General features: G+C 29.4%; 1 protein-coding gene across 2 annotated transcripts in view; it reads left to right on the top strand.

The window, feature by feature from the left end:
* The window catches only part of LOC135922095 (polymerase delta-interacting protein 2-like), a 154,486-nt gene that overhangs the window by 28,429 nt on the left and 105,111 nt on the right, over nt 1-20,946 (top strand). The window lies entirely within an intron of this gene.

Raw genomic sequence — 20,946 nt, 5'->3', positions numbered from 1 at the left:
TTACGTTAAAAAAATTTAAAAAAGTTTAAAAATAATAATTATGATAATTGTTACTTATCTAGGGTACATCTTCACTGTATTTTTATTTAAACATACTAGCAATACTTATTTTAACGTATTTTGATTAAAAAAATTCAAAAAACTTTAAAAATAACGATTATGACAATTGTCACTTTTCAATGGTAGATCTTCATGAAATTTTAATTAAGCATGTTTACATACAATCTACATTTTTACCCATTTGCAACAAAAAAATTCCAAAAACTTTATAAACAACGATTATGACATAACTTATATCTATGGTACATCTTTACTGAAATTTTATTTTAACATGTAACAACTTATATTTTTGCCCATTTATGTCAAAAAATTGTAAAAAAACTTTAAAAATAATGATTATGACAATTGTCGCTTTTATATGGTACATCCTAATTGAAATTATAATTTAACATGTTAAAAATACATATTTTTGCCCATTAGCGTTAAAAAAATCTAATATGTTTAAAAATACCGATTATGATAATTGCCATATTTCCAAGAACATCTTCATTGAATTTAAAATTTAACATCTTTACAATATAAATGATATTTTTACCCTTTTGAGTCAATAAATTTCAGAGACCTGCAGAGGTACCATTTGCACGGCCCGGCCCTGTTTTAAATTTTTTAGGCCCGGCCCGGCCCGGCCCGGATATTTAAAAAAAATTTTTACGGCCCGGCCCGGATTTAAAAATTTAAGGCCCGGCCCGGATATTTAAAAAAAAATTTCAGGCCTGGCTCGGAATTTTTTAATTATATTCTACCTGGTATATACAAAAATTCACCTATAACGTATTTTACCATATTTTTCAGCGAGTATTATCGCTTATTATTTAAAAAATACATGTAAAAAGCTAATATTTTGAGAATATTATATTGAATTTATAAAAATTATAAAACTGTTATTTATAAAAATGGATATTTTGAGCATATACTATATTTTATATTGCATTTATAAAAATAAAACTAATATTCATAAAAATGGTAATAATATTTGTCATATACTATATTTTATATTACTATAAAAAAAATAAAACTAATATTTAATTTATAAAAATGGAAAATATTTTGAGAATATAATATATTGTATTTAATTTACTATTTCATTTATAAAATAAAAATAAATCGCTATTTAAAAAAATGCATGTAAAATAAATAGTATTTTGAAAATATTCTAATTGCACAATATTAATATAATTTATTTTATAATAAAAATTTTTAACTATAATATTGTAAAAAAAAATAATGAAAAATGTTGGATTAAAAACTTTCATGACTCAAGGTAAAATATAATAATTGCAATAAATATTTGACAGTTTGCAAAGTAAAAAACCAGCATGATTGACGAAAACCTATACTCAAGAAAGATATTAAAAATTCACAAATTATCATGAAGATAGAGAAGCATATCTACCTTTTCAGGTTGAAGATTACTTCTTCTTTCTTCAAGAATTCTCCCAGTAGTGGAAAAATTCCGCTCACAGCTTGCACTTAAAGCAGGAATTGCAATTTTGCTAAAATTGGAAATTCGCTTTGATGAGCCGCCCACCACTCTAACAAATTATCCACCTTAGATGTTTTATCTATTATTTATGTAATTATAATATTCATCATCGGGTATTGACATATTACCAGAATTACCATCGCCCCATTTGTCATAAAACGATTCAGTTTGTTTAACAACAGTCGTAATTTGACTGGTCGATGGTATTTCATTTACTTCCTGAGCCTCTTGTAATTTAATATAATCTTTTATATAGTTTTCCGTTATTTTGCGATCTGTCCCTGACTACATACGTAATTGCTTGAATTTGGGACAGAGAAAAAGAGAAATAAAATGATACTTGTGTAAAACAAATTTTTCAATTAAAAAATGCTTTATATTAAGTAAAATCAATTTTATTTCTCCTTTTCGCTTTGAAAGGTATTACAAACTTTAAGAAGTGATATTCCTTTATTTGATTGTTTTGGTAAAATATATTCTAAAAATTTAGATATGAATTATAAAAAAATATATTAATAATACTTGAATATTGGGGCTTATTTAAGATATTCTTTTATTTTATTGTTTTGGTAAAATATGTTGTAAAAATTTAGATATGAATTATAAAAAAATATATTAATTCTTTGAATAAATTTGCAGGAAATTAATAATTAGATCGATCTGTGGGTTGTTAGGTAGTGTTAACCATCACCCAATATTATAGGGGAGACCGGGGTAAAGCGATTGACGGGGTAACAATGTTAACGCGAATAACATTTTAACCATTGAGTATAAAGACCTTAAATTTGGTGTGAAGATGTATTTTTATATCTAATTTCTTACCTATGTTCATCTTTTAAAAAACTTACCTGGTTTTATATATTTTGTCAAAAAAGTGTTTTTTACCCAAAAAATATAAAAATCAATCTCTAGTATATTTTGCTTTTAGTAAAATTTACATATCCTCAGTGTCTTATTGCTCTCATTCTTTGTCTTAGTGTCGATAGTCATCTCATACATCCCCTTCCCCCTTTATTTAGAATCTCTTTTCAGAGTTAATTAGACTGACTTTTGATCTTCTAAAGCCTGGATCAATCGCTGTAAGGCACCACTGTACCAATATGAGATTGATATTTATATAGCTGAGGCTAGTGGGAGAGACTGAATATCTATGGAATCTTTATTCAACTTCTATCAAATCCAAAATAATAATCAAAATATCGTCTGTAAATTCTTTTATTAAATTAATAATCAAAATATCATCGGTCTATAAGAAAGGTTAGAATAAAATGATACTAAATCAGACTAATATCCTCGTTAGAACTAAAATGATACTAAATCAGACTAATATCCTCGATTATATATATTTTTCTATAATATTCGTCAAATCAGAAAAGTTAGAACTAAAATGATACTAAATCTTTATTAAATAATAAGTTAAAAATATAATCAAACTAATTTAAAAAAAATTAAAATAATCAAAAATTAAAATTAAAAATTAAATATTTAAGTTCGTAAAATCATAATCATAATAATTATACAAATATCCTCGAATATATATACTTTTCTATAATATTTATTTACATAATGTTTTACAAACAAACTGAAAAAAATCTTGAACTTTCTTTAATTTGAATAATCATTCTTTTTTATTCATCTTTCTTTAAATCATTCGAAATTTAATTCTTTTTTCTTGAGTAGATTTGAATATCTTTCGGCTTCGTAATTTGGTTTAACAATTACAACACCCTTCCACTTAGATTAGTCCCACCATTCTGCAAGTATAGGCCATTGACGAACTCGATTCACTTCTGTTATCATGGTTCCCGATACATTCTTCTAGCTCTTTTAATTATATCTCGTTTTACTCCCACATTATCCTAGTCTTTGCTTGTTTCTAACGGTTTCTAGTAACTAATGACGGTAAACCACTGCCGATAATTTGTCTGCGATTAACGATGGTTTCCACGACTTCTTGTTCGATTTTTTATCCTATACTAAAGTTTTGATAAGCAATTGGCTATAATTTGTCAACGATTAACGATAGCATCCTGGTCTTCTTGTCAATATATCCACTTTGCCTTAAGATCTCTTATACGATAATGATTTCTTGTATCTTTTGATCCAAAATAAAAATCCGATCTCTAATTGAGCTCGATTGCGGCATAAATTTTCTAATGACGAAAAGCCGTTTCTCTTTATGAAGATTTTTTGGTTAATCAACAACCTGATATTTTGCTAAATATTATCAACTTAAATAACAGTCAACCGTATATCTTTAATAAAAATTTATAACGAATTTCTTTTAGCTACATCGATCACTTGTACGTATAACGATCTCTTGTGACGCATTCTTTTTAGCTAAACGACTAATTCTCCGAAATACGACCATTAATATTGATACCATTGTTTTATTGCTCTCATTCTTTGTCTTAGTGTCGATAGTCATCTCATACATCCCCTTCCCCCTTTATTTAGAATCTCTTTTCAGAGTTAATTAGACTGACTTTTGATCTTCTAAAGCCTGGATCAATCGCTGTAAGGCACCACTATACCAATATGGGATTGATATTTATATTGCTGAGGCTAGTGGGAGAGACTGAATATCTATGGAATCTTTATTCAACTTCTATCAAATCCAAAATAATAATCAAAATATCGTCTGTAATTTCTTTTATAAAATTAATAATCAAAATATCATCGGTAAATTCTTTTATTAAATTAATAATCAAAATATCATCGGTCAAATAAGAAAGGTTAGAATAAAATGATACTAAATCAGACTAATCTCGTTAGAACTAAAATGATACTAAATCAGACTTATATCCTCGATTATATATATTTTTCTATAATATTGGTCAAATCCGAAAAGTTAGAACTAAAATGATACTAAATCTTTATTAAATAATAAGTTAAAAATATAATCAACTAAATTAAAAAAAATTAAAATAATCAAAAATTAAAATTAAAAATTATAATTAAGTTCGTAAAATCATGATCTCTCCTTATATAAATATCCTCGAATATATATATACTTTTCTATAATATTCATTTACATAATGTTTTACAAACAAACTGAAAAAAATCTTGAACTTTCCTTAATTTGAATAATCATTCTTTTTTATTCATCTTTCTTTAAATCATTTGCATTCGAAATTTAATTCTTTTTTCTTGAGTTGATTTGAATATCTTTCGGCTTCGTAATTTGGTTTAACAATTACAACACTCAGAAAATTTGGCACACATGTTCCTTAATGTATTAACTATAAAATAAAATTTATCTGACATCTTTAGCTATATTAGAAGTCACGCAATAACGATATATATAATATATGTCACCTAGGGGTAAAGCTGTTATGGGTAAAACGATTAAAATGTAAAATTATTTACATTAAATTTTTCATTCATTCATTTATTATAATTTTTATTGTATCAATCAAATAATGAGAAATTATAAAAGAAAAACCATATACAGAGATGTAAATATAATAAATGAAGCCATAAAATATAAAATAACAAATAATACTTCATTAAATTTGTCTGCTAAAAAATTTAACAGACCTTATACAACGTTGAGAAGGAGATATAAAATTGGTATTAAAAGTTCAGATCATCATAAACAAATATTTACAAATGAAGAAGAATCTAGATTGTGTGACTACATATTAGAAGCAAGTAGGCCATTTATGGGATTAACGCCTAAACAAGTAATTAAATTATATTGTTTGTATTATATTGTATTTCATAATTTTAATAACTCAATTTAAATATCAATATTAATTTGGTAACTTTAATAAAAATGCTAAATTGAAATTATATTGTATTTCATAATTTTAATAATGCTCAATCTAAATATCAATATTAATTTGGTAACTTTAATAAAAATGCTCAATTGAAATTATATTGTATTTCATAATTTTAATAATGCACAATCTAAATATCAATATTAATTTGGTAACTTTAATAAAAATGCTCAATTGAAATTATATTGTATTTCATAATTTTAATAATGCTCAATCTAAATATGAGCATTTTTATTAAAGTTACCAAATAAATATTGATATTTAATATTAAAGTTACCAATTGAGCATTATTAAAATTATGAAATTAATTTATTTAATTAATTATATATCATTTTAACTCTATGGAACTGGTATTTTTAATTATTAAAATGAAATTGTTTTATTTTATAAATAAACAAGATAAGAGGATTTGCATATCAGCTTGCTAAAGAATATGGCAAATCTTTCCCAATGGCTGGAGAGGACTGGTTTATGGGGTTTAGAAAACGACTTTCCCAACTTTCGATTCGTACCCCGGAAGCTACTAGTCTAGCAAGAGCATATGGCTTCAATCCCACAAATGTCAATAAATTTTTTGAAAATTTAATTAAGCTATATAATTCTTATAACTTTGAACCACATAATATATGGAATGCAGATGAAAGTGGTTTCACCACCGTTCAAACTCCTGCAAAAATTATAGCACAGAAGGGTGCCAAACAAGTCGGCTCTATAACGTCAGGAGAAAGAGGAACGTTAGTTACAATATGTTTAGCCATCAATGCTATAGGCCATAGCATTCCACCATTTTTTATTTTTCCAAGAAAACGATACAAAGATCACTTTATTCGTGATGGGCCTATTGGATCTAAGGGTGTGGGAAACGCATCGGGTTGGATGCAAGAGGAGGAATTTTTATCTTTTTTGGAACACTTTAAAAAATATTCTAGTGCATCCAATGAGAAAAATGTCTTATTAATCTTAGATAACCATAGCTCTCATTGTTCAATTTCCGTTATAAACTATTGTCGCTCCAATGGGATTGTTATTCTAACACTTCCACTACATTGCTCGCATAAACTCCAATCATTAGACAAAGCAGTTTATGGGCCATTGAAAAAGTTTTATAATGGAGCTATTGACACATGGATGAGAAATCATGTGGGGCAACTTCAGATTTATGATATTCCAGGAGTGTTAAAAAATGAAATACCAAGGGCAGTGACACCAAATAATATATTAAATGGGTTCTTAGCATGTGGCATATTTCCTTTAAACCCAAATATATTTACAGAACAAGATTATATCTGCTGTAATAATTCAAATGCTAGCTCAAATATTGAATTTGAAAATAATGATGAAAATATTACAGTGACTCAAAATCTTACAGTGACTCAAAATAATGATAGTGATTTATCTATATTATTGAACGAAAATGTTCCAGATGATATTGATGAACCTTATCATGATATGTTACCATCATGCTCAAAAAATTATAATAAAGTATTCAATCCTTCATCTATAATACCTATTCCAAAATTATTCAATATTTCATTGGATAAAATATCTAAAAAAAAGAATTCAGAAATATTAACATCTACACCTTATAAAAAAAATTATTAATTTAGAGAAAAAAAAAGATATCAAAAAATAATTGTTTATGTGTTATTTGTAATAAAAACTATAAAAATAGTTGCGAGGGCGATGAATGGCTAAAATGTACAATGTGCCTTGAATGGGCACATTCTAAATGTGCTAATTATGATAATTATTTTACATGTCCTTATTGTATCGATTAGTTTTTAAATAAAAATCATAAATAAATCTTAAATTTGTAATATTTGTTAAATAAAACAATAAATATGTGTCAAATATTATTTTAACCACTTTACCCTAGTGCTTATCCATTTTACCCTGTACCCATGGTAAAATGGCGAAAATGAGTAGTTTTACATAACTAATCATAGCTCCTAAAATATTATAGATAGAGGGCTACACTTTTTTTTATCTTGTAGAAGAGGGATGGGGCTACACATTGATCTATAATTTGTTATGTTTGACTCTTGTTTAAAATTTTTATGGTAAATATGCAAAATGCCTATCGTTTTACCCCGGTCTCCCCTATTAATCATAACTATAATATAATATAATCTTATAACCATTAACTCATAATGTAAAAATTTTTATAAAAAATACAATCTTAGGCCCGGCCTGGCCCGGGTTTAACAATCTTAGGCCCGGCCCGGATATATTTAAAAAAAATTTTTTTAGGCCCGGCCCGGATATGTTTAAAGAAATTTTTTTTAGGCCCGGCCCGGGTATATTTAAAAAATTTAAAATACGGCTTGGGCCGGGTTTAAGGCCGGGCCTGCAGGTATCTGATAAATTTAAAAAATCTTAAGAAATAACGAATATGACAATTGTCACATTAAATTATTTTCCTTAAAAAGATCATATAAAATAACATAAATAAGTTGAATATAAATATTTAAAAAAAAATTATTTAGAAAACCCACTTCTTTTAATATATTTAAGAAATATATAATTTTACAAAAAATGATAAAAAAAACTATAAAAGAGTTCACTTAAAAATTCTATATTTATAATAAATTTCACAAAAGAATTCCTCAAAAAAAATATATTTACAAAGAAGATTTAAAATTTTAACAAAATATGTTCAAAAATCAGGTCCATGAAGTTGGCCCCACAATTTTTGATTTTCAATGGTTTATCAGTTGGTGTGATTAGTACCCGATTTGTACTGTTTTCAGTTCGATTTGTACCGTTTTCAGTTCGATTTGTACCGTTTTCAGTTCGATTTGTACCGTTTTCAGTTCGATTTGTACCGTTTTCAGTTCGATTTGTACCATCACCGTTTTCCAGCTATTGACCGTTGAAAATATGGCGCCAAAAATAAAAAACACTCAACACTTATTTTTTTAAAAAATTTTTTAACGTACAACGGTAGAGAATTTTTTTATCTTCTTAATGATGCCTCAAATTAAGCTTTATCTTCATTATTTATTTCGGAAATCAAATTTTAAACCTTATATTATAGCGTGAAGTTAGCCCCCCCCCCCCCCCCCCGATATTCAAAATTTGAGATTTTTCAAATTTTTAAAACGGGATTGATTTGTACCGTTTCAAACTCGATTTGTACTATTACCGTTTTCCAGCTATTGACCGTTAAAGATATGGCGCCAAAAATAAAAAACACTCAAAATTTATTTTTTTAAAAATTTTTTAACTTACAACCGTAGAGAATTTTTTTCTCTTCCTAATGATGCCCCAAATTAAGCTTTATCTTCATTATTTATTTCGGAAATCAAATTTTAAACCTTATATTATAGCGTGAAATTAGCCCCCCCCCCCCCCCCCCCCGATATTCAAAATTTGAGATTTTTCAAATTTTTAAAACGGGATTGATTTGTACCGTTTTAAACTCGATTTGTACTATTACCGTTTTCCAGCTATTGACCGTTAAAGATATGGCGCCAAAAATAAAAAACACAACATTTTTTTTTTTTAAATTTTTTAACGTACAACGGTAGAGAATTTTTTTTCTCTTCCTAATGATGCTTCAAATTAAGCTTTATCTTCATTATTTATTTCGGAAATCAAATTTTAAACCTTATATTATATCGTGAAGTTAGACCCCCCCCCCCCCCCCCCCCACCGATATTCAAAATTTGAGATTTTCAAATTTTTAAAACGGGATTCATTTGTACCCAATTTGTACCGTTTCAAACTCGATTTGTGCTATTACCGTTTTCCAGCTATTGATCGTTAAAGATATGGCGCCAAAAATAAAAAACACTCAACACTTATTTTTTTTTTAAATTTTTTAACGTACAACGGTAGAGAATTTTTTTATCTTCCTAATGATGCCTCAAAATTAAGCTTTATCTTCATTATTTATTTCGGAAATCAAATTTTAAACCTTATATTATAGCGTGAAGTTAGCCCCCCCCCCCCCCCCCGATATTCAAAATTTGAGATTTTTCAAATTTTTAAAACGGGATTGATTTGTACCGTTTCAAACTCGATTTGTACTATTACCGTTTTCCAGCTATTGACCGTTAAAGATATGGCGCCAAAAATAAAAAACACTCAAAATTTATTTTTTTAAAAATTTTTTAACTTACAACCGTAGAGAATTTTTTTCTCTTCCTAATGATGCCCCAAATTAAGCTTTATCTTCATTATTTATTTCGGAAATCAAATTTTAAACCTTATATTATAGCGTGAAATTAGCCCCCCCCCCCCCCCCCGATATTCAAAATTTGAGATTTTTCAAATTTTTAAAACGGGATTGATTTGTACCGTTTTAAACTCGATTTGTACTATTACCGTTTTCCAGCTATTGACCGTTAAAGATATGGCGCCAAAAATAAAAAACACAACATTTTTTTTTTTTAAATTTTTTAACGTACAACGGTAGAGAATTTTTTTTCTCTTCCTAATGATGCTTCAAATTAAGCTTTATCTTCATTATTTATTTCGGAAATCAAATTTTAAACCTTATATTATATCGTGAAGTTAGACCCCCCCCCCCCCCCCCCACCGATATTCAAAATTTGAGATTTTCAAATTTTTAAAACAGGATTCATTTGTACCCAATTTGTACCGTTTCAAACTCGATTTGTGCTATTACCGTTTTCCAGCTATTGATCGTTAAAGATATGGCGCCAAAAATAAAAAACACTCAACACTTATTTTTTTTTTAAATTTTTTAACGTACAACGGTAGAGAATTTTTTTATCTTCCTAATGATGCCTCAAAATTAAGCTTTATCTTCATTATTTATTTCGGAAATCAAATTTTAAACCTTATATTATAGCGTGAAGTTAGACCCCCCCTACCGATATTCAAAATTTGAGATTTTTCAAATTTAAAACGGGATTGATTTGTACCCAATTTGTACCGTTTCAAACTCGATTTGTGCTATTACCGTTTTCCAGCTATTGACCATTAAAGATATGGCGCCAAAAATAAAAAACACTCAACACTTATTTTTTTTTAAAATTTTTTAACGTACAACGGTAGAGAATTTTTTCTCTTCCTAATGATGCCTCAAATTAACCTTTATCTTCATTATTTATTTCGGAAATTAAATTTTAAACCTTATATTATAGCGTGATGTTAGACCCCCCCCCCCCCCCTACCCGATATTCAAAATTTGAGATTTTCAAATTTTTAAAACGGAATTGATTTGTACCCGATTTGTAGCGTTTCAAACTTGATTTGTACTATTACCGTTTTCCAGCTATTGACCGTTAAATATATGGCGCCAAAAATAAAAAACACTCAAAATTTTTTTTTTTAAATTTTTTAACGTACAACCGTAGAGAATTTTTTTCTCTTCCTAATGATGCCTCAAATTAAGCTTTATCTTAATTAATTTTAAAAAAAAATAAATTTTGAGTGTTTTTTATTTTTGGCGCCATATCTTTAACGGTGAATAACTGGAAAACGGTAAGAGTACAAATCGAGTTTGAAACGGTACAAATCGGGTACAAATCAATCCCGTTTTAAAAATAAGAAAAATCTCAAATTTTTAATATCGGAGGGGGGGGGCTAACTTCACTCTATAATATAAGGTTTAAAATTTGATTTCCGAAATAAATAATGAAGATAAAGCTTAATTTGAGGCATCATTAGGAAGAGAAAAAATTCTCTACCGTTGTACGTTAAAAAATTTTTAAAAAAAATAAATGTTGAGTGTTTTTTATTTTTGGCGCAATATCTTTAACGGTCAATAGCTGGAAAACTGTAATAGTACAAATCGAGTTTGAAACGGTACATATCGGGTACAAATCAATCCCGTTTTAAAAATTTGAAAAATCTCAAATTTTTAATATCGGGGGGGGGGGCTAACTTCACTCTATAATATAAGGTTTAAAATTTGATTTCCGAAATAAATAATGAAGATAAAGCTTAATTTGAGGCATCATTAAGAAGATAAAAAAACTCTCTACCGTTATACGTTAAAAAATTAAAAAAAAAAAATTTTGAGTGTTTTTTTATTTTTGGCGCCATATTTTCAACAATCAATAGCTGGAAAACGGTGATGGTACAAATCGAACTGAAACGATATAAATCGGTACAAATCATTCTCTACCGACCTATTCACTTTTTATTTTTAAGTTCAAAAGTTGGGGAGCTGTCGTGAAGTTGGACCCCCATTTTGTTCTTTGAATATCTCAAAAACGGTGATGGTACAAATCGAACTGAAACGGTACAAATCACACCAACTGATAAACCATTGAAAATCAAAAATTGTGGGGCCAACTTCGTGGACCTTCAAAAATCTTTTTAAACTTCAAGAAATATTTTTTACTTAAAATCTTGGGCGTGAAAATCACTAATAAATTGTAACAAAAATAATATTACAATAGTAGCAATCATTTTTTATTAATAAACATCAAATAATAAATAATATTGTATTCTTTTAAATAAATGCATTCGCAATATATTAATTGTTTCGAGGTAATGCGCTAGCGAGAATGACTTCGCGCAAACAAATTCGCGATAAAAAATTCGCTGTAAAGTTTTCGCGTAAAATGTTTCGCTCTAATAAATTCGCAGTTAAGGTTTCGCGGAAATAAATTTGAGACAATGGCTTCGCGAAATTGTCTTCGCTATAAATGTTTCGCGGAGATAAATTCGCAGAATTGGTTTCGCGATTTTACCTTCGCTATAATAACTTTCCGCGATAAACGACATTCGCGATAAAAGTTTCGCGAAAAAGTGTTTCGCGATAAAAGTTTCGCTGAATTGACCTGATACGTTCATATATATAATATTGTTTTCAGTTATTATAATTTTATTAAAATTGTATCGCATAAATTACAAACAATAGGACTATTAAATCAAATACTAAATAATTAATCAACTTATTAGAATAAAAATTTTTTTTGGAAAAAGATTAATATTTCAAAAAAGAAAAGAATTTATTTTTTTCAATTTTCAAATAATAAATAATATAAGTATTAAAAAAAACGAAAATATAATATTTTATATTTTAATATATTTAAAAATGTTTGAAAAATATATAATAATACTATAAAAAAAAGAACGGAGATGGTGTGACGCAAGGAAACAAAAATGAAAAGGGACGTAAGTGTTGTCTAGGATAGCTCTTTGGCTAGAAAACTACCATTGAAACTGATATAATTAGCTTTGAGAATCGCCATGGATAATCGTTGACGAAGAAAAAAACCCTCTCGAGGTTCTTCTGAGAGTTTGCTGATTTGTGATCCTAAGTTTTTGAAAAATGCTAAGGCGATTTTGCCGAAGGTGCCAAGAGTGGTTGATATGATTGGGATGAAGCAATGATCGTTCATTATTTCTGTGTATTTAGAAGTTTTAAGTTGTTCCTTCTGGTAAAGGATGTTGATGGCGTGGTTGGATGGGGCCAAGGGGTCCAGGAATAGTCCCATACCAAAAGTTGGCCTCTCCTTTATGGGATTTGAGAGATCCCGTCAGGACGTTTACCGTCAGATCTAAAAAGACCCTGTGGTTTTAGAGTGGAAGGAATTTGGGCGGATTTCAGTGCATGTTGGATTATTGTATTACATTGCTTGTGTCTGATGAATCGTCCATTGCAGGAGCGACAATGTAAACTATGTCTACCCTTCGAGTCAACTGGCGAGTTGCACCCTGAGCAGATGTGAGGGTGAGTGATGGAACAATTTAGACGAATACCGATGGCGTGGGTAAATTCATTGTTGGATAGTTGAAGCTGAAGATTGGTAGATGGGATGGCCTCAGGAAACTCATGACCCGTACCATTGAGCAGGGAAGAGAATAGGGTGCGGTCGGTAGATTGCATGCTAGATAAGAGAGTTTCAACGCAGCGAGCAACCACTGGTGCATCCCAGTCTTTCTGTCTATGGGTTGTGGGGGTATGAGAATCAGCATTGATCCTTGTTTTCCAAATATCCATAGCCACGATTAAGGAAAGGTCTTCTTTAGAATTATGGGCGGTGGTTATTGGCTTTGTCAAGAGACTACTCGATATGAAAGTAGTTATTGCTAAGTCATGTGGAGATCTGATGCCGAGACCACCAAATTTGGTTGGAAGAGTTGCTTGGGCCCAATCGGTTTCGTTGAATCTGATATTTAATATTTTTTCGGTTAAGTCCTTTATTCCTTTTTCGTAAGTTTGGAGAGGAATAGGATATTTAAAAATTGGTGTTGACCGAAGTGTGTAAAAAATCCTTGGTATAAAAAAGAATTTTTTTAGCAAAAAAAAGGACTTGTGTGATGGAAGAAGTGTAAAGATGTCCTCCAGTTTAAGGAGTATGTCAAGTGTGGAATGAAGAAAGGAGCTTATTGCCTCGTGTCCTCCTACAGGCGATCCTAGATGTGTTAATTCAACGCTTGATGTGAATTTGAAATCGTGAGTGTTGGGAGCATTAGAATTTAAATGTGAGAATTCAGATTTGCTCTGGTTAAGCGAAAGTCCAATGGCTGTGCCCATTTCTTTAATTATGTTGACTGCTTTGGCAATTTCACTACAGGGACGACTCAAGATTCCATCATCAATATACCAAGCGTGGAGCGATAGAGTACATGAAGAGTTTATTGATTTTATCATGTCATTATTCCAAGACTAATGAGAAGGGATCTGAGAGGGTCACCCTGTTGGATACCCTCGACAGAAAGTATCTTTTCTTTGTTGAATTGTAAGATTGTTGGTGATTGGTAGCAAGAGAAAAGAAATTTGGTGTAAGCGGGGAAATGGAAGCAAGTTGAATGTAGGAACGTGTTGCGCGAAAGAGTGTTGTAGGCGTTAGAGAAGTCAATTTTAACTAGGGATTCGTTTTTTGGGTTATTTTCAAAGTGAATTCTTGTTAAGTGCACAGCAGCTTCACACCCACCAGGTATCCCTACACCAAGTTGGCAGGGGCTTAGAATGTGTGCGGCATCGTGCTTGATTCTAGATGCGATTAATTTAGCGAACAATCTACGGTAAGTTGAACCAATGGCGATGGGCCGAATGTCCATGTTTGGTTTTTGGAGTGCGATGAGTCTGGCACCGAAGTGTAAGGGGGTAATAAAGCTGGGTACGTCTCCATTTAGGATTTTGTTGACTAAGTTTGTGATTTTAGTGAGAATTGAAACCTGTGTACAGATCACAGGAGAGGTAATGTCCTGTAAAAAAAATTGGTCTAATCCCATCTAGACCATAAGCCGAATCCCGATGAAAAGATAGGATTACTTTTCTTACTTCTTCCTGTGTGAAGTCTGCTGCACAATGGGAGTAGGGTTGGGGCAATATTGGCATAAATGTTGTTGTGGGATGCTTTGATCGAAGCTTTTAAGGTATCTAAATTAGATTCCGCCAGAGTGTCATTGGTTGAAATGAGTTTGAGGGCCCCTTTGATATTAAGACTGCCAATTTTCTTCGAAATCAATGAGGCTTTTTGTTGAAGTGGGGTTATTTTGTTTTTGGGATGTCTGGAGATTTGGGACTCATGAAGATGAGTGTTGATGTTTAAACAGGCATCTTTTATTTGTTGGGTTAAGGATTTTTGGAGTGATATGTCAGGTATTTTGAAAGTATTGTACCCAAAGTTTAGAAATTTTAACCATTCTTCTTCTTTGTTAAAATTTTGCAAAAGAGAAGATATGCAGTTGCTGAGAGATTTAGCTACTTGTATTCTCGCTCCTTTGGGTATTCTCGCTTGGTTTTGTGGAGTTAAGAAAAATATCTGAGAATGAGGCACCAATTACTTGGTTTAGGGGGGGATCTATGAGAGGGAGGGGAAGCGAGTAAGTGATCTGAGAAAGAGGCGTGTGTTTTGAATGAGGACACCTGTTAGAGATTGGTCCATGAACAAAAAATTCTCCATCAATTGTTAAATGTATTGGTTTCAGGCAGGATGGGCTGATTTTGCGTTCATGGGGGATGGCCATAGGTATAAAAAAAATGCTGCCAATAATAAAGCAAAAGCGCCTGTGAGAGGTCTGTTGATTGATGTGCAAAAATAGCGAAGGAATGATGAATATGTATGTCAGAAAAATCGAGCAACGAGCGAGAAAGATGCTCAATATGAGAGGTTTCAAATAAAAAAAGGATTAAATATTAAAATAATATATTTAGAAAAACAATTAATTTTTTTTTTAAAGTTCAAGTTTTTGAAAAAATATTAAAGAAATAGTTATTTTTAGATTTAAAAGTAAGCACTTGTTTAATTTGGACACCTTTGGGTTTAAAATCGTTGAAATTGAATGACCCATAAAATTAAATATAATTTAATTAATACTCTTATATATAATATTGTTTTCAGTTATTTGAATTTTATAAAATTGTATCGCTCAAATTATTAAAATACCAAATTTGACAATTTATAACTAATTCTACCAGACCAAAACAATAAAAAAAAATTTTTAAAATTAAAAAAAAAATTTAAAAAAAATAATGTTAAAAATTCCCCGTGATTCAGTGAGTTACCATATGATGTAATAATAATTTAAAGTTTCATTACTCAAAAGTTTTAAGAATTGCATTTTTAGTAAAAGGATCAGATCGGATCAGGTTTTTTACAGGTATCGGTCCGATCCGATATTTTTTAAAAAACGCTAAATATCGGTACCGATCCGATATTTAATATCGGCACAGCCCTAATTACAACAATATTAATACCGCGAATGAATTATTACGAATTTTATAGCGAATATATTATCACGAATGCTTTAGTTTATAAAATTTATTATTTGAGTACTTTTTGTGTTACCCTGCCCTATGCTTTCCTCATTACCTAGAGGTCTTAGAGTGATGATTTAGCACTCATTTATACTAAAAAAATTTGCACGACTGCCTCCCTAAGCAGGGTTGCCAGGTCAAAATTTTCAAATTGTGGGAGAAATTCGGTATTTTGTGGGAGTAATATAAAAATTGTGGGAGAAATATGAAAATTGCTAAAAAAAATTTTTTGATCAAAATAAAATATCCAACTCTTTTTCAAAATAAAATAGGTAACTATTTTCCAAAATAAAATACGCAACTATTTTTCAAAATAGGTAATTATAGTACGACACAAAATTTCTTAAATACTATTTTTATTATTAAAATAACATATTGATTTATTATAATATATTAATTTTGTTTAAAAATAATAACCAACGATCTTTTTTAAATACAAAAGAATGTAAACAAGATAAAATTTTATAAAAAAATTGTAATTTTACAATGTAAAAAAAAATATTTTATGCTTAATGTATAAATAAGATTTTATAAAAAAACAAACAATTTTAAATTTACAATGTAAAAAATAATTATAATCAGTGCGGGAAAGTTGTTCTACAGTATTTAGTTAATCCAATGGGGGAAGGGAATATGATATTTTGAGGCATCAAAAATCTTCAAAGCATAAATCAGTACAGGGCAGTCTATCAACATCTATTGCAAAACAAAAATATTCTTCAAAAATAAGAAATAATACAGATGCAACTACAGTTGCGGAAATGGTAAATACCTATCATGCAGTATAACATTCAGAGAGCTACTTAACATCACAATGTTGGTAGAATCTTTCCCCATAATATTTAACGACTAATATAAATGAAAAGTATACTTTGTAGAACACAAATGAGCAAGGCTATCATCAATGTTTTAGGATATAAATCCAGAAGGTCAATTCTTGACGATTTGAAAGATGTGCAAACATATGCAATTCTAACAGATGCATCTAATAAGGAGATATCAAAACATTTCCCTTGATCCTCCCCTATTTCAACAAAATTAATGTCATTTCAATAAAACTATTAAAAAAATTTTCTCATGATATGAAATATCCAAAGACATGGCTAACCATATATAATGGTAAATATGGCAGATTTGGCATTACCAATGAATTTCATGGCAGCTTTCTGATCTGATAATTCCTCAGTGAATTTGGCAAAACCTAGAGTGTATTTACAGAATTGAGTCAGCATAATGTTGGTTGACAGGTTCCTCCTAATACGCGCCATCGTAGAATTTTAAAATTTTACAAACCTTTAAAAAATAAATAGATTATAAAAGCTGTCCTAATATTTTGAAAAAAATTTTCAAAAATAAATGGCAGAAGTATATTTAAGAATTTTACATATAGGAAATCTACTATATGCTGTTAATATGCAGTTGCAATCTGAAGAATATAATTTAATAAAGGTTCACTAAATTATGCTGCAGAAATACCAAAGTAAGAATATTATTACTATTATCGGATAATTATTAATAAGATTTAATATGATGTCATGTTTGAGGAGATTGTAATGCTTCTTTATTTTTATGATTTGCCAAAATATTCAAAATATTAATTTTACAATGTAAAAAATAAATTTATTTGATTTTATGCAAATGTATAAATAAGATTTTATAAAATATAGAAAGTCAAATAGTTATAGTTAATTATATTTTATTTGAGATTTAAATAATGGAACTAAACGTTTACCGTCGTTATTAAGATATTTATAAAATTCCTGGCATGACATTTTATAATTTTGTTTAACCATTAACTCGGCCTCTAATGTTGTTAAAGCAATTCGATTTCTCTCCTTTCTCCAGGCAGTCTTCATCAGGCTAAAAATGCGCTCCGATGAGGCATTAGAATGAGGTAAGGAGAAAACACACTCGCAAAATTTTTCCAAGCATGGGGATTTATCGTTATTACGAAAAAATTCCACCCATTTCTCCTCTGCTTTTAGACCATCTAACTTTAAGTATTCTGGCGAATCATAAAAAATGGAAAAAATTACAATCTCTTCAAACAAGGCTTCAATGTCTATCGGTAATTTTAATATATTTATTAAATTACAAAAACCATTGATGGTTTCTGTTCCAAGGTCATAATATTTATACACTTGTAAATAGAGTTATTAAAATCAAATGATTGTAAATATTCCAAAATTGTCTTAATAAAAATATTTGCTTCATTTAAAAATACGTTAATTATAGTAATATTTGAACATTTTAATATGATATTTTTAGCAATAGCGCCATAAAATTTATTATCTATTTTTAACTGTAGAGATGAACAGAGCTGTAGCATGATTTTGTGAATCTTTATCAATAAATAATCTTCTGATTGCAACTGAATATTAACTACATGAAGTAGATTTCCTACATGTGAAACTAATCCCAAATATGCTTCTGACATTTCATCCTCGAAAAATTTTTTCTAGGACAGCTTTTAAAATCTTTATTTAAGAAGTATTTCTTTAAGGGTTCGTAAAATTTTAAAATCCTCTCGATGGCAGGTATTAATGATAACCACCTGATAGGTACATATCGCAACAACTCTCACCATTCCAAATCAGACCACTCCACCAATTCTTTTAATTCAGTGACTCTTTTAGTTGATGAACTAAATTCGTTAAAACATTTCATCACAATTACTTCGACATCTACAGATAGTACATTCATTGCCTTCTTGCAAGAATTATGCAGTATATGGCATATACAGCCAATTGGTATTAATTCATTATTGTGCTGCGTCAATTCGGTAAATACACTTTGATTTTTGCCAAAATTAACAGAGGCATTATCAGCGCAGAAAGCTGACATGCAACTCATTGATAACCCTGAATCAGCTATATTTACCATTATGTGGTTAGCTATATCGTTGGATTTTTCACTATCGGATGAAAAAAATTTCAATAGTTTTATAGAAATGCCCTTATTCTTGTTGAAATAGCTAAGGATCAGGGGAAATGTTTTAATATTTCCCTTATTTGATGCATCTGTTAAAATAACATATGGATGTCCTTCTTTCAAATCGTCTAGAATTGACCTCTTGGATTCAGGTCCTAACACATTTGTGATAGCCTTGCTCATTTTTGTCCTACCATAAGTAAAGTTAGCACTTATTTTGGAGTCGTTAAATATTTAAAAACATTAAAATGCTAAAAAAAAAATTGTGGGAGAAATTAAAAAATTATGGGAGCTTTTTGTGGGAGATTTCTAATTGTGGGAGTTTTGTGGGAGTGAGATGTATGTGGGTAAACTAAAAAATTGTGGGAGACTCCCACTGATGGGGGGAGACATGGCAACCCTGTCCCTAAGGTATAAATTTACCCATTAAAAAAATGTATAAATGTGTAAGGGTAAAGAAATAAAAAATTTACACTTAACCCGCGTTGCCCGGTTCCCAGATATTGAAACAAGAGGTCCGCAAAACCCTGCCTGGCAAGAATTTTTGCACAAATTGCCCGCCCCAGCCTGTTAAATTTTTTTCCAGCCTACTCGTTAAATATTTTTAACAATTTGGCCAGTTCGTTAAAAATTTACAAAAAATCAGGCCTTAGCTCGTTATTACAAAAAGTCAGCCACGACCCGATTATTTTTATACGAATTTTCTTGCACATTTTAATATTTGGATCTAATTTTTCCCCGATATCAATTATGGCAATCTATTTCTTCAACAACCCTTTTATATTATAAGTCATTGTGTTTGATATCTGTATTATGTATTTCTTATTGGATCCTGTCATAAATTTAATTGTTTTAATAATATATTATTTATTGATGTAGTATTTTTAGTTAAACAGCTCTTAATACAAATAAATTAACATATTGTTATTTATTTTTAAATAGTAAATCAAAAAAAATATTAGCTTAAAATTCAAAAAAATATTTAAAATTTTAAATCCCGAGCTGGCTTATTAAAATTCTGGCTTATTAAAATTTTACGAAAGGTTAGAAATTTGAGGCCTGATTTATATTGTCATGCCCGACCTGGCCAGGAATTTTTTTTATCTAATTGCCCGGCCTGAAAATTTTTTGTGCACGACTTTCCCGGCCCAACCCGGTATATTTAAAAAAAATTTCCCGGCCTGGCCCGATAGCCTGGCTTTGCAGATCTCTAATAGGAACATTTCAACTTTTTGATCTGGAACATTTTTTATTTAATATTTTAATTTAATTTTTGCCCCTTTGTTGGCTTTTTTTAACATATTTATTAGCTAGTCATATTTTGTATATTTATTTTCAAGAAAATCCTGATTTGTTATTTAATTGACCTGGTATTAAAAAATGAATACGTTCAAAATAAAATACTGAAACAATTATAAATTAGAAATCAAATGATTTATTTCCATAATTTTCCCTTTCTTCAGAAAAATATATATGACACGTTTAGATTCTTGGAGTTTCGATAAAGGAACAACAATTTTATAGAAAAATAAGATATTTAAAAAAAATTAGAATCCCTTTTATTATATACAAGAAAAACCTTTTTGCAAATTAACTCGGAAAAATTAAATAAAATCTTGTAAAAAATTTTACCAAAATCGTCTATGATTTTAAAAAATAATCTGAGAAAATCAGTAAAAAATTTTAACTTTCAATTTTATAATCTTGATTAAGTACGAAAAAAATTCTAAGCATTTCAAAATATTTGTTAAAATTTACTTTTACATGAAGCGAATTTTAAAATTTTTGCTTGGGAAGAAGGGTGAGGTAGTGAAGCAAAAAACTGAACTCAAATGTCCCCTCCTTACTTACAACGTGAGATAAAAAAATTGCTAATTTATTAAGTCACATTTTAATGGGTTATAAAAACTGCATATATCATCTATTGATTTATTTTTGAATATTCAAATTATTTTAAGTTTACTTGATCTCCTTTACTTAATAATAAATATGAATAT

This window comes from Gordionus sp. m RMFG-2023, chromosome 1 (assembly GCF_954871325.1).
Source record: "Gordionus sp. m RMFG-2023 chromosome 1, tfGorSpeb1-WG-v2, whole genome shotgun sequence".
Classification (NCBI taxonomy): Eukaryota; Metazoa; Nematomorpha; class Gordioida; order Chordodea; family Parachordodidae; genus Gordionus; species Gordionus sp. m RMFG-2023.
The sequence above is the reverse complement of the archived record's forward strand: the minus strand, read 5'-3'. Positions and strand labels throughout refer to the sequence as shown.